The sequence below is a fragment of the Ranitomeya imitator genome, chromosome 2 (genome assembly GCF_032444005.1).
Source record: "Ranitomeya imitator isolate aRanImi1 chromosome 2, aRanImi1.pri, whole genome shotgun sequence".
NCBI classification, from domain to species: domain Eukaryota; kingdom Metazoa; phylum Chordata; class Amphibia; order Anura; family Dendrobatidae; genus Ranitomeya; species Ranitomeya imitator.
This window is the reverse complement of record NC_091283.1, coordinates 329069400-329085457: the sequence shown is the minus strand read 5'-3', so window position 1 is coordinate 329085457 and position 16058 is coordinate 329069400. Positions and strand designations below refer to the sequence as shown.

The window sequence follows — 16058 nt, the reverse complement described above, 5'->3', positions numbered from 1 at the left end:
CAGCTATTTTTCACCATGAGTGGAACGTCCGCAGCAAAACCCGCAGCCACAGCCTACTCAGTGCCACAGCTCTGGATCACAACGCAGCAGAGGCTCCAGTGGATCCAGGAGGAGGACAACGGTTCAAATGGAGGACGCATCCCCAAGACCTGAACCGGTACCTTCCCCCTATCAGGAGGGTAAGTGGACTCCGTGAAAGTACATATTTTAAATAGGGTTTTATTATGTCCCTAGGGAAAGAAATGTATGGGGAAAACTAAGCACAAGGTGTGTGCAATCTGCACTGCAGATTTACCTACCACGTGGATCAAAAAACTCTGTGCGATTTGCATAGAGAGAACTTTAAGCGAAGAATCCCCAAGATGTGCATCAGACCTTAAAGAGCTAATTAAATCTCAGGTGGAAGATGCGTTAAAAAGCGTAAAAAACCTTAAAAGGAAACATAAATCAAGACGTAAATCCCCGGATTCTAGTTCCAGTGAGGAACACAGTATCCAGTACAGCTCCGATAGTTCCCTAGCCTCTTCATCATCCTCGACATCATCAGAGAGTGGTCATAGCTGTTTCCCTATAGAAGAAACAAACGCGCTAATAAAAGCAATTAGAACAACGATGGGGCTAGCAGACACTCAGTCTAAAAAAACAGCAGAAGACCTTATGTTCAGCGGCTTAGAGCAGATAAAACTTCGGGTATTTCCGTTAAACGAAAAGATACAAACCCTAATAAAAAAAGAGTGGAAAAGGCCAGACAACAAAGTCCTCCTAGCTCCAAAAAGAAAATATCTGTTTGACCCTGCATGTTCTTCTTGGGGAAAAGCACCTAAAATAGATGTCGCTATTGCGAAGGCCTCTAAGAAATTTGCCTTACCCTTTGAGGATATGGGGACCCTTAAGGACCCAATGGACAAAAAGGCTGAGGTGTTCTTAAAAGGTTCCTGGGAAGCAGCTAGCGGGGGTTTGAAACCAGGAATAGCCGCTACATGCACGGCAAGAGCATTGATGGTGTTGCTGGACCACCTAGAGTCTCAATTAAGAAACAAAACCTCACGGGAAACAATATTGGATTCCGTGTCGGTAATGAGGGGTGCGGCTGCATATTTGGCCGATGCTTCCATAGACTCGGTGAGACTGTCGGCAAGGTCAGCCTCATTTTCAAATGCAGCCAGAAGAGCATTATGGCTCAAATGCTGGCTGGAAGACCTACAAACCAAGGCAAAACTATGCACCATACCATGCAAGGGAGAATTTTTGTTTGGGCCTACCCTAGATGACATCCTCGAGAAGGCCGTAGACAAAAAGAAAGCCTTCCCAGGCTTTCTTAACCAATCCTACAAACGGCCCTTTCGGGGTAGGAAGTTCATTCGTAAACGCCCCCCAAGAAACCAAAAAGAAGGATGGGAAGATAAAAGGTTTAAAGGCAGAGGCTTTATGTTCAATAAACCTGACAACAAGAAGCAATCCCAATGAAGGTGCGCCCCAGGTGGGGGGAAGACTGACATACTTCCTTCAAGCCTGGGAGAAAATATCAGGGAGCGAGTGGACACTAAGTATAATAAGGACTGGTCTAAAATTGAAATTTCACACGATACCACACAACCATTTCGTGATAACACCACGGAGGAAATCAGAGGTCGAACAGCTGGCCCTACAAAAAGAAATATACAGTCTCCTCGCAAAAAATGTCCTACAGGAGGGCCCATGACAAGAGGAAGGGACGGGGTTTTATTCTCCTCTTTTCCTCCGAACGAAACCAGATGGGATATTCAGGACGATAATAAACCTGAAAAAATTGAACAAATATTTAGTAACCCAGAGTTTCAAGATGGAAACAATAAAAGCTTGTGTCAGATCCCTTTATCCGTCTTGTTTCATGACTTTAGTCGATCTGAAAGACGCATACTACCATGTGCCTATCCATCCCAGTTACCAGAAATACCTCAGAGTGGCAGTGATGATGCAAGGGGAACTGAAACATTATCAATTCAGAGCTCTCCAGTTCGGCCTTGCTATAGCCCCGAGAGTATTCACGAAACTGATGGCGGAGGTGATGGCCCATGTAAGGGAGCAGGATGTACTAATAGTCCCATATCTGGACGATCTCCTAGTAGTGGGCAGATCCTCACACCATTGCAGTCAGCAGCTAGACAAGGTGATGACAGCCTTGTCAAGTCTGGGTTGGATGTTGAATCTAGAAAAATCCAGAATTATTCCAGTACAAATACAGCAGTACTTAGGAATAATGATAGATTCGACAAAACATGAATGTCGTCTTCCGGGGACGAAAGTTGCCAATATGGTACAACTAATAACCCAAATAAGGCTTTCGCCAGTCATCACTTTGCGGAAGGCAATGTCTGTGTTAGGGTCTATGACAGCCTGTACAGGTCCTTCTCAAAAAATTAGCATATAGTGTTAAATTTCATTATTTACCATAATGTAATGATTACAATTAAACTTTCATATATTATAGATTCATTATCCACCAACTGAAATTTGTCAGGTCTTTTATTGTTTTAATACTGATGATTTTGGCATACAACTCCTGATAACCCAAAAAACCAGTCTCAATAAATTAGCATATTTCACCCATCCAATCAAATAAAAGTGTTTTTTAATAACAAACAAAAAAACCATCAAATAATAATGTTCAGTTATGCACTCAATACTTGGTCGGGAATCCTTTGGCCGAAATGACTGCTTCAATGCGGCGTGGCATGGAGGCAATCAGCCTGTGACACTGCTGAGATGTTATGGAGGCCCAGGATGCTTCAATAGCGGCCTTAAGCTCATCCAGAGTGTTGGGTCTTGCGTCTCTCAACTTTCTCTTCACAATATCCCACAGATTCTCTATGGGGTTCAGGTCAGGAGAGTTGGCAGGCCAATTGAGCACAGTAATACCATTGTCAGTAAACCATTTACTAGTGGTTTTGGCACTGTGAGCAGGTGCCAGGTCGTGCTGAAAAATGAAATCTTCATCTCCATAAAGCATTTCAGCCGATGGAAGCATGAAGTGCTCCAAAATCTCCTGATAGCTAGCTGCATTGACCCTGCCCTTGATGAAACACAGTGGACCAACACCAGCAGCTGACATGGCACCCCACACCATCACTGACTGTGGGTACTTGACACCGGACTTCAGGCATTTTGGCATTTCCTTCTCCCCAGTCTTCATCCAGACTCTGGCACCTTGATTTCCGAATGACATGCAAAATTTGCTTTCATCAGAAAAAAGTACTTGGGACCACTTAGCACCAGTCCAGTGCTGCTTCTCTGTAGCCCAGGTCAGGCGCCTCTGCCGCTGTTTATGGTTCAAAAGTGGCTTTACCTGGGGAATGCGGCACCTGTAGCCCATTTCCTGCACACGCCTGTGCACGGTGGCTCTGGATGTTTCCACAGCAGACTCAGTCCACTGCTTCCTCAGGTTCCCCAAGGTCTGGAATCGGTCCTTCTCCACAATCTTCCTCAGGGTCCGGTCTCCTCTTCTCGTTGTACAGCGTTTTCTGCCACATTGTTTCCTTCCAACAGACTCACCATTGAGGTGCCTTGATACAGCACTCTGGGAACAGCCTATTTGTTGAGAAATTTCTTTCTGGGTCTTACCCTCTTGCTTGAGGGTGTCAATGATGGCCTTCTTGACATCTGTCAGGTCGCTAGTCTTAAGGTACCGTCACACTTAGCGACGCTGCAGCGATACCGACAACGATCCGGATCGCTGCAGCGTCGCTGTTTGGTCGCTGGAGAGCTGTCACACAGACAGCTCTCCAGCGACCAACGATCCCGAGGTCCCCGGTAACCAGGGTAAACATCGGGTAACTAAGCGCAGGGCCGCGCTTAGTAACCCGATGTTTACCCTGGTTACCAGCGTAAAAAAACAAACAGTACATACTTACATTCAGCTGTCTGTCCCTTGCCGTCTGGTTCCTGCACGGACTGCTGGCCGTGAAGTGAAAGTGAAAGCACAGCACAGCGGTGAGTCACACAGCGGTGACTCACCGCTGTGGCTGTGCTCTGCTTTCACTTTACGGCCAGCAGTCAGTGCAGGAACCAGACGGCAAGGGACAGACAGCTGAATGTAAGTATGTACTGTTTGTTTTTTTACGCTGGTAACCAGGGTAAACATCGGGTTACTAAGCGCGGCCCTGCGCTTAGTTACCCGATGTTTACCCTGGTTACCAGTGAAGACATCGCTGAATCGGTGTCACACACACCGATTCAGCGATGTCTACGGGGAGTCCAGCGACGAAATAAAGTTCTGGACTTTCTTCCCCGACCAGCGATCTCCCAGCAGGGGCCTGATCGCTGCTGCCTGTCACACTGGACGATATCGCTAGCGAGGACGCTGCAACGTCACGGATCGCTAGCGATATCGTCTAGTGTGACAGTACCTTTACCCATGATGGGGGTTTTGAGTAATGAACCAGGCAGGGAGTTTATAAAAGCCTCAGGTATCTTTTGCATGTGTTTAGAGTTAATTAGTTGATTCAGAAGATTAGGGTAATAGGTCGTTTAGAGAACCTTTTCTTGATATGCTAATTTATTGAGACAGGTTTTTTGGGTTATCAGGAGTTGTATGCCAAAATCATCAGTATTAAAACAATAAAAGACCTGACAAATTTCAGTTGGTGGATAATGAATCTATAATATATGAAAGTTTAATTGTAATCATTACATTATGGTAAATAATGAAATTTAACACTATATGCTAATTTTTTGAGAAGGACCTGTATACCAGCAGTCCAATGGGCCCAGTACCACTCCAGAGATTTCCAGTGGGAGATACTAGCAGCACAGCTCCGATTAAAAGGGGATTTAGAAAAGCGCTTAAAAATCTCCCCACGAACAATAGGTTCCCTAAGTTGGTGGATAGACCCGATCAACTTAACCAGAGGGGTTCCATGGATATGGCCAGTCTCGATAACCCTAACCACGGATGCGAGCCCATGGGGTTGGGGGGGGATCATTTAAAAGATCAAATTGCCCAAAACCCTTGGTCAGAAACAGAAAAACTCTGTTCATCGAACATGAAAGAGCTCTTGGCGGTAAAATACGCACTCGAACACTTCCTAGTTCTCCGTTCCCATCATGTAAGAATACTGTCAGACAACAGGGTGGTGGTGGCATACCTCAATCACCAGGGGGGAACAAGGTCCCGCTCACTGATGGAAGTAACAAAATCTATCCTGACATTGGCAGAAACCAATCTATCTTCTCTGTCAGCCCTTCACATCAAAGGGACAGAGAACCAGGCGGCAGATTTCTTAAGCAGAACACAGTTAAGGCAAGGGGAATGGGAGTTGAACCAGGAGATATTCAACCGCATTGTAGCTTACTGGGGAGTACCGGAAATAGATTTATTCGCAAACTATCTAAACCGGAAAACACAGGCGTTTTGCTCAATCGACCCAAGGGGGAACCCAGTAACTCTAGATGCTTTTCTAATTCCCTGGAACTTCCAACTGGCTTATGCCTTTCCTCCGATAGCATTAATTCCATTAGTTCTGAAGAAAATCCGGGAGGACAGGGCGAGAGTGATTATGATAGCCCCGTTCTGGCCAAAGAGAGTGTGGTTTCCGTGGTTACGCACGATGTCGGTAACAGAGCCATAGGTTCCCCCAGACATCCCAAATCTTCTACGCCAAGGGCCAATAAACCATCCACGAGTAGAAAACCTACACATGACAGCATGGAATTTGAGAGGGACCTTTTATCAAAGAAAGGGTTTTCCTCAAATTTAATTACAACACTCCTGTCCAGTAGGAAACCAGTAACTACCAGAGCATATGGTAGGGTCTGGAAGAAGTTCCTCTCTAATCCAAATGTCAGTGTGTCGGGGAAAATCCCAATTAAGGAAGTTCTAGAATTCCTTCAGAAAGAGTTTGAAAAAGGGTTAGCAACAAGTACCCTTAAGGTTCAAATTGCTGCATTAGGTGCCCTATACAACTGTGACTTAGCGGGGAATCACTGGATAAAAAGGTTTGTAAAAGCCTCAATTAGGTCTAAACCAGTCATACACCACACTTCGCCTCCCTGGGACCTAAACCTGGTACTTTCTGCACTCACGAAACCGCCTTTTGAACCCCTATCTCAAGCTTCCTTAAAGATAATCTCCCTGAAAACCTCTCTCCTGGTAGCATTACCTCAGGATGCAGAATTAGTGACTTGCCTCTAACTCAGATACTAGAGGATAGAGTGGTCCTTAGGACTGACCCGTCTTACCTGCCCAAGGTAGCATCACGTTTCCACAGATCTCAGTAAATATCCTTACCATCGTTTTGCCCTAATCCCAAAAACGAAAAAGAAACAGCCCTACACACGCTAGATCTTAAGAGATGCTTGACCCAATACATAACAGCCACAAGGGAGTGTAGGAAAGGCAGGTCTCTGTTTGTTTTCAGGGTCCAAATAAAGGGCACAAAGCGTCAAAAGCAACATTGGCGAGATGGGTGAGGGATGCCATCACTCTAGCAAATGCTTCATCCAATGAAGTCGCTCCGGAGGGGATTAAAGCCCATTCAACCAGATCGGTATCAACCTCTTGGGCAGAGCGGGCAGGAGCATTGATTGACCAGATATGTAGAGCAGCCACTTGGTCTTCCCCCTCTACATTTTTCAATCACTACCAACTGGACCTATCCTGCTCTTCACACCTAACCTTTGGTAGGAGGGTTCTGGAGGCAGTAATCCCATCCTAATATATTCTATGAAATCCTCCCCGTGGTGCCATCATGGGGGTAAGAGAATATCGTAGTTACTCACCGATAACGGTATTTCTCTGATCCCATGATGGCACCCGTATATTCCCTCCCTTTCACGTGTGGGTGTTTAGTCACGAGGTGTCGCAAAAAAAAAAAGAGAAGTAAAAAGTTAATTATTTTGTTGTTTAATAACCATTTAAGTTGCAGCTAAAGTCCTGTCAAGGCGCTATTAACCAAACTGAGGTGGAAGAGAGGTCCCGCCTTTTTAACCTGTGGGTTTCCTGTCCCTGAGGGCGGATCCCTCTCTCCGTGGTGCCGTCATGGGATCAGAGAAATACCGTTATCGGTGAGTAACTACAATATTCTTGGTGGGGAGGTAATTTTTTAAATTCTTTTTTTACAGGATAATTTTGTATGATAGTTTGATTGTTGTGGATCGGCTTGCCTCACTTATGTCTGTACCTCCCTGGTAGTCTTTAAAAAAAGGTCTCTATTACCTTTTCCAAATATCCGAGATCTAAATTTAAGACACCTCAACTCTGCAGCATTGTAAAAAGTTATCGTTAAATGTCTAATATTTCTCTTTGAAACTCGTCTGAAAATATTGGCCCTTATGATAGTTTAAATTGCCAAGAGCCAGCAAGCCACATTAATTACTCCAGAGAGGTTTCACCACTCGTTTCTTTTTTTTTAACTGTAGAAGACTGTTCAGTTTGATCTTTTCAATAGTTGTGTTATTGCCTAAAGTCACTATTTAACCCATCTACATGGATCTGGATTAACACGGAGACCACTTAGGGTTCTGTTCTGTGGAGTGAAATAACAAGAATAGTCAGATAGCTGGGTCAGAACCAAGAGGGCAGAGAAAATCCAAAGTTACATGAGTAGTCAGTAGACGTGCTGGGGTCTAAAAAGGAAACAAACCTACAAGCTGGGAGCTGAGCACAGAGGATTGATCCAGAGGAGAGCAAGGCTGTATACGGCAACTTCTGGCAATATACTTCGAGCTTTAGCATGGTGTGGTGCTTTTCATTTGGCTGAAGCAGGAAGCAAATCAGTTATTTGACTTTGGGAGATCAGAGTTTGGTGGATTGGTTTATGGAAGCCATGTTGCTTTACAAGAGCCTTTGAGTCCCTAATAATGTGGAAACCTCTGTTGTTCCACTGAGAGATGATGGACCCGAGTGGATGCTTGTTTAATGTGAGATTATTAGTTTTTATTGGTATCATTTTCACCTACATAACATTGGTGGCTTTTTACTCCATAATTGCGGGGCAGAATGAACAGTTGAACATCATGCTCTTTTTGTTCATCATATGAGGTTTTCTATTAGACTTTGAACTATAATAGTCTTGGTGAAAAATTCAATATTTTACATAACTTGTCATTAAGTAGAAATTTTCAAAAATATAACATTTCAAGAATACTTTATTAAAAAAACAACATTTTTTTCCTGGCAGATGACTATACCAGAAGATCAGAGGGACAGCTGACCTTTTCAGTTTTTAAAGCAGATGATCTTGAAACCCCACAGGATACAATTGAAGCAAATGTCCTTAATCCAGATATACCATCATCCTTTCACAGCGAAGATCAATCATCTGATTCTTTGCAACAAGTCCTGCCTTCTGATTCGTTATCGACTACTAAGGAAAATCAGAGTCACAAAATAATCATTAATAAACAAACTGCAACTAAGGCAAATAATACATTTTCAAGTTCAGAATCTGGAAATAGTTTTCCCCTTGCAAAGTCTTTTCCTAAACATCAAAAAATTCCGAAAGCGAAGAATAGATTTTCTTGTTCCAAGTGTGGAAAATGTTTTAACCAGAAATCACATGTTGTTTTGCACCAGAGAATCCACACAGGGCAGAAGCCTTTTTCATGTTCAGAATGTGGGAAATCTTTTAACCGGAAATCAGATGTTGTTATGCACCAGAGAACTCATACGGGGGAGAAGCCTTTTTCATGTTCAGAATGTGGGAAATGTTTTAACCGCAAAGCAGATGTTGTTATACACCAAAGAATCCACACAGGGGAGAAGCCTTTTTCATGTTTAGAATGTGGGAAACGTTTTAACAGGAAATTAGATGTTGTTATGCACCATAGAACTCACACAGGGGAGAAGCCTTTTTCATGTTCAGAATGTGGGAAACGTTTTAACCGGAAATCAGATGTTGTTGTGCACCAGAGAACTCACACAAGGGAGAAGCTTTTTTCATGTTTAGAATGTGGAAAATGTTTTAACCATAAATCGTCTCTTAATAACCACCAGAGGACTCACACAGGGGAGAAGCCTTTTTCATGTTCAGAATGTGGGAAATGTTTTAACCATAATTCAGCTTTTAATAGACACCAGAGAACTCACACAGGGGAGAAGCCTTTTAAATGTTCAGAATGTGGGAAATGTTTTAGCCAGAAATCACATTTTAATATACATCAGAGAAACCACACAGGGGAGAAGTTTTTTTGTTGTTCAGAATGTGGGAAATGTTTTAACCAGAAATCGCATCTTAATATACATCAGAGAATTCACACAGGGGAGAAGCCTTTTTCTTGTCCAGAATGTGAGAAATGTTTTAATCGGAAATCAGATGTTATTATGCACCAGAGAACTCACACAGGGGAGAAGCCTTTTTCATGTTCAGAATGTGGAAAATGTTTTAATCACAAATCATCTCTTATTAAGCACCGTAGAACTCACACAGGGGAGAAGCCTTTCTCATGTTCAGAATGTGGGAAATGTTTTAACCAGAAATCGCATCTTAATATGCATCAGAGAACCCACACAGGGGAGAAGCCTTTTTCATGTCCAGAATGTGGGAAACGTTTTAACCGGAAATCAGATGTTGTTGTGCACCAGAGAACTCACACAGGGGAGAAGCTTTTTTCATGTTTAGAATGTGGAAAATGTTTTAACCATAAATCGTCTCTTAATAACCACCAGAGAACTCACACAGGGTAGAAGCCTTTTTCATGTTCAGAATGTGGAAAATGTTTTAACCATAATTCAGCTTTTAATAGACACCAGAGAACTCACACGGGAGAAGCCTTATAAATGTTCAGAATGTGGGAAATGTTTTAGCCAGAAATCGCATCTTAATATACATCAGGGTACCCACACAGGAGAAAAGCCTTTTTCATGTTCAGAATGTGGGAAATGTTTTAACCAGAAATCAGATGTTGTTATACATCAACGAACCCACACAGGGGAGAAGCCTTTTTCCTGTTTAGAATGTGGAAAATGTTTTACAGAGAAATCAACACTTGTTACACATCAGAGAACGCACATAGGGGTGAAGCCATTTTCATGTTCAGAATGTGGAAAATGTTATGAGAAGAAATCATCTCTTTTTTTGTCATCAGAGAACTCACACAATGTAAAAGCCTTTTTTCCTGTTCACAAAGTGAGAAAGTTTTAACTAGAAATCACATTTTGCTAAGCACCAGAGAATGCACACAGGCAAGAAGACTTTTTCCTGTTCATAATGTGGGAAATGTTTTAAACAGAAATTACATTTAGATAAGCACAAGAGAATTCACACGGGGGAGAAGCCTTTTCCCTGTTCCAAATGTGGGAAATATTTTAATCCGAAAGCGTATTTTGATAGACGTCAAAGAAGTCACAAAAGAGAGAAGCCTTTTTTAAATTGCTAATGTGAGAAATGTTTTACTTTGAAAGACACACATTTAACAAGAAAAAATATTTTATTATTATTATACATTTTTATAGCGCCATTTATTCCATGGCGCTTTACATGTGAAAAGAGGGCAAATATAGACAAATACATTAAACATGAGCAAAAAAACAAGGCACACAGGTACATAAGGAGGGAGGGCCTTGCCTGCGAGGGCTCACAGTCTGCAGTGAATGGGTGAGGATACACTAGGAGAGGGTAGAGCTGGTTGTGCGGCGGTTCAGTAGGTTGAGTATCACTGCAGGCTGTAGGCTTGTCAGAAGGGGTATGTCTTCAGGTTCTCTTGCTAATAAGTGAATGTGTCCTAAAGATTGGGGGCGACAGAGAAGAATCAGACAATGTCCATCCTGATCACTGAGAGAATTTCTGTCCTCCAGCCCCACACTTATTTAACTGATTGGTGCAGAGCAGGATTGGAAGGTTTTGGGACCTGCAAAGGAGCTGCACATCCTGAGTGAGCAGAAGAATCTTCTACCTGACTAGTTGAAGGACCTGTATCTTTCAGGTCATGTAACACTGTTTTACATATTTTCAAAAGTTGCCAGATTCATTTATGAACTTAGCCATTTCTTAATGGTTTTGACATCCTGCATTCAAATCTAACAATGAAAATTTTTAGTTGTCTCTTGGTTCTATGATATGAAAGAGTTTTCCTTTTACTGCTACATATAATAAATGCATAAATGTTTCAGTACTTTAAAACATTTTTTTTGCAAATATAAAGATGCAGAATGTTTTGTTATTCCAAATTTCTGATATATATTTGGAGGAATTTTAGCAACAATTCAAATAACAAAAAACTTGTCTAAACACTATTGTGAATTATAAACAGTTATAGAAATTGCACTACAACCTTTGTTCCTCATTCAGTGACAATTCTTTTTTGTTTGTCTCTTGTACTCCTGCATTAGATCATCTCTTACAATTATCCAACAGTAATCTGCATGCATTGCTGGATTCCATTTTCCTTGATATCTTTTCTCCATAGCCACAATATCCTGGTGTAATTTCTCACCCTTCTCGTTGGTCACTGCTCCGCAGTTTGGTGGGAAGAAGTTTAGATGCGAATGTAAGAAATTAATCTTTAAGTTCATTACAGTTAAGATCCTTACATGTTTTGAGGAGATTTTTCCAACAACTCTTTACAGTTACCTTCTCTACTTCCCAAGAAATTAGTTACCACTAATGTGAATGCTACCCATGCAGCCTTTTACTTGCCCTGGTGCAAACCGAGAAACTCCTTATTTTGAAGACGCTTACGAATCTGAGGTGCAATAAAGACTCCTTTTATCTTTGCTTCATTTAACATTGGAAATGTTTCAATGGGATATTTGAATGCTTTTAAATTTTTATCCATTGCCTTTAAAAAGTTCTTGATTAGGCCCAATGTGATATGCAATGGTGGTATCAAAATCTTGTGTGTCAACAATTGTTGGATGCACCACATTTTTACTCCCTTGCTGAAGTGAATGTTGGAGAGGCCAATTCTTTTATTGTTGTGATATTCTGTTGCATGACTATTCCACTGACACAGAAAGCAGCAGTTCTTTGTGTATCTACTCAGGAGACCGAGTAAGAGGGCAACCTCCTTGACAGCACGTGAGAACAAAGCAGATGGAGGAGATGCTGCCGAGCATCTAACTATTTATCCCATATGGGACCTGGAGATCATCCTCAAAATCTCCATACATCTAGATAGCTTGCTCAGTGTGGAGGTACTTTGCTCCCGGGGAAAAAATGACTGGGAACAGCAACAGAAAGAGCTGAAAGCCCACTTATTCCGCAGTCTAAGATGACACCATAGGCTTCATGCTGGAGACAAATTGAGAGAGGAGACGAGGAGGATGGATGTGGTGGCCAGGCTAGAGCGATTTGCCTACAAAGAAGCACAAGCCACAGCAGTTGACTGTGGGCGTCATATAGCAGCTACCCTGCAGCTGTGCGCGGGCTCCAGAGTGGAGGAGTTGGGTGAGGAGGAGATATGAGAGGCAGCCGCATTAATGGAGGGCCAAAAAGACTGCTAAACTGTATGTGGCACAGTACTCTCTGCCGCATAGCCTAACCTGCACCAAGGGGACATACAGGTACCTGAGAAACCTACTTTAAACCCTTTACCCCCAAGGGTGGTTTGCACATTAATGACCGGGCCAATTTTTACAATTCTGCCCACTGTCCCTTTATGAGGTTATAACTCTGGAATGCTTCAACGGATCCTGATGATTCTGACATTGTTTTCTCATGACATATTGTACTTCATGATAGTGATAACATTTCTTTGACATTACCTGCATTTATTATTTATTTATGAAAAAAATGGAAATTTGGTGAAAATTTAGCAATTTTCCAACTTTGAATTTTTATGCCCTTAAATCACAGAGTTATGTCACACAATACTTAATAAGTAACATTTCCCACATGTTTACTTTACATCAGCACAATTTTGGAACCAAATTTTTTTTTGTTTTTTTGTTAGGGAGTTATAAGGGTTAAAAGTTGACCAGTTGTTGTCCAATTTGTCCTGAGTATGCTGATACCCCATATGTGGGGATAAACCACTGGGTGCATGGCAGATCTTGGAAGGGAAGGAGCGCCATTTGACTTTTCAATGCAAAATTGACTGGAATTCAGATGGGACGCCATGTTGCGTTTGGAGAGCGCCTTATGTGCCTAAACATTGAAACCCCCCACAAGTGACACCATTTTGAAAAGCAGACCCCCTAAGGAACTTATCTTGATGTGTGGTGAGCACTTTGACCCACCAATTGCTTCACAGAAGTTTATAATGTAGAGCCGTAAAAATAAATCATATTTTTTCACAAAAATGATCTTTTTGCCCCAATGTTTTTATTTTCCCAAGGGTAACAGAAGAAACAGGACCCCAAAAGTTGTTGTGCAATTTGTCCTGAGTACGCTGATACCCCATTTGTGGTGGTAAACCACTGGTTGGGCGCATGGCAGAGCTCGGAAGTGAAGGATCGCTATTTGACTTTTCAATGCAAAATTGACTGGAATTGAGATGGGACACCATGTCAGGTTTGGAGAGCCCTGATGTGCCTAAACATTAAACCTTCCCCCCACAAGTGACACTATTTTGGAAAGTAGACCCCTAAGGAACTTATCTAGATGTGTGGTGAGCACTTTGACCCATCTAGTGCTTCACAGAAGTTTATAATGTAGAGCCGTAAAAATAAAAAATCATATTTTTTCACAAAAATTATCTTTTTGCCCCAATGTTTTTATTTTCCCAAGGGTAACAGAAGAAACAGGACCCCAAAAGTTGTTGTGCAATTTGTCCTGAGTACGCTGATACCCCATATGTGGGGGTAAACCACTGCTTGGGCGCATGGCAGAGCTCGGAAGGGGAGGATTGCCATTTGACTTTTCAATGCAAAATTGACTGGAATTGAGATGGGACACCATTTCACGTTTGGAGAGCCCCTGATGTGCCTAAACAGTGGAAACCCCAATTCTAACTGAAACCCTAACCCACACACACCTCTAACTCTAATCCCAACCATTACCCTAATCCCAACTGTAAATATAATCCAAACCCTAACTTTAGACCCAACCCTAAAGGTACCGTCACACTAGACGATATCGCTAGCGATCCGTGACGTTGCAGCGTCCTCGCTAGCGATATCGTCCAGTGTGACAGGCAGCAGCGATCAGGCCCCTGCTGTGCTGTCGCTGGTTGGGGAAGAAAGTCCAGAACTTTATTTCGTCGCTGGACTCCCCGCAGACATCGCTGAATCGGCGTGTGTGACACCGATTCAGCGATGTCTTCACTGGTAACCAGGGTAAACATTGGGTAACTAAGCGCAGGGTCACGCTTAGTAACCCGATGTTTACCCTGGTTACCATCCTAAAAGTAAAAAAAACAAACACTACATACTTACCTACAGCCGTCTGTCCTCCAGCGCTGTGCTCTGCACTCCTCCTGTACTGGCTGTGAGCGTCGGTCAGCCGGAAAGCAGAGCGGTGACGTCACCGCTCTGATTTCCGGCCGCTGTGCTCACACAGACAGTACAGGAGGAGAGCAGAGCACAGCGCTGGAGGACAGACGGCTGTAGGTAAGTATGTAGTGTTTGTTTTTTTTACTTTTAGGATGGTAACCAGGGTAAACATCGGGTTACTAAGCGCGGCCCTGCGCTTAGTTACCCGATGTTTACCCTGGTTACCGGCATCGTTGGTCGCTGGAGAGCGGTCTGTGTGACAGCTCTCCAGCGACCAAACAGCAACGCTGCAGCGATCCGGATCGTTGTCGGTATCGCTGCAGCGTCGCTAAGTGTGACGGTACCTTAACTTTAGCCCCAACCCTAAAACCAACCCTAACTTTAGCCCCAACCCTAACTTTAGCCCCAACCCTAACTTTAGCCCCAACCTTAATACTAATGGGAAAATGGAAATAAATACATTTTTAAAATTGTATTATTTTTCCCTAACTAAGGGGGTGATGAAAGGAGGGTTTATTTACTTTTATAATGGGTTTTTTAGCAGATTTTTATGATTGGCAGCTGTCACACACTAAAAGATGCTTTTTATTGCAAAAAATAGTTTTTGCATCTCCACATTTTGAGAGCTATAATTTTTCCATATTTTGTTCCACAGAGTCATGTGAGGTCTTGTTTTTTTGCGGGACGAGTTGACGTTTTTATTGGTACCATTTTCAGGCACGTGACATTTTTTTTAGCGTTTTTTATTCCGATTTTTTGATGTAGAATGTACAAAAACCAGCTATTCATTCATTTCTTTGGGGGGGGGGGGGCACTTATACCTTTCCACGTTTGGTAAAATTGATAAAGCAGTTTTATTCTTCGGGTCAGCACTATTACAGCGATACCACATTTATATTTTTTTATGTTTTGGTGCTTTTATACGATAAAAACTATTTTATATAAAAAATAATTATTTTTGCATCTCTTTATTCTGAAGACTATAACTTTTTTATTTTTTTGTTGATGATGCTGTATCACGGCTCATTTTTTGTGGAACAAAATGACGTTTTCAGCGGTGCCATGGTTATTTATATATGTCTTTTTGATTGTGTGTTATTCCACTTTTTGTTTGGTGGTATGATAATAAAGCGTAGCTTTTTGCCTCTTTTTTTAAAAATTTTTTTACGGTGTTCACTGAAGGGGTTAACTAGTGGGAGTTTTATAAGTCGGGTCGTTACAGATGCGGCGATACTACATTTGTGTACTTTTATTGTTTTTTTTTTTAATTTAGATAAAGAACAATATTGGAACAATATATATTTTTTCTTCATTTAGGAATTTATGTTGCATTATTGTGCAGAAACAAAGAGCCAGATTTCTTTATAACAAAAAACATCTGAGAGAACTGCACGTTCCATATTCAGTGATATAGCCTGCCACATTAAGGGTTGTAGCCGGAGGTACTGTGCACTGTATTCAATATTTAGAAGAAGCCCTTCACTGGCTGGGTATGAGTGAGAGGCAATTACGCCAGGGTCAAAGTCAGGATGTTGCAAGTTGAAGATCCTGAAGTACAAGTCCTAATTCTTCAAAAACACGGTGATCCATGAGTTTATGGGACGAAGTGTGTCCCTGCTTGTTGGACAGTTCTTTACAAAGGTTATTTTATTCTTCAGGTTCTATTATGATTATATTGCGTTTTTTATGCCTAACTGAGGTTGAATTATTC

The 16058-nt window shown here is 42.2% G+C and overlaps 1 pseudogene; it reads left to right on the top strand.

The window, feature by feature from the left end:
• The window catches only part of LOC138663571 (zinc finger protein 585A-like), a 170333-nt pseudogene extending 158643 nt beyond the window's left edge, over positions 1–11690 (top strand).
• Positions 11691–16058: the final 4368 nt, after the last annotated feature.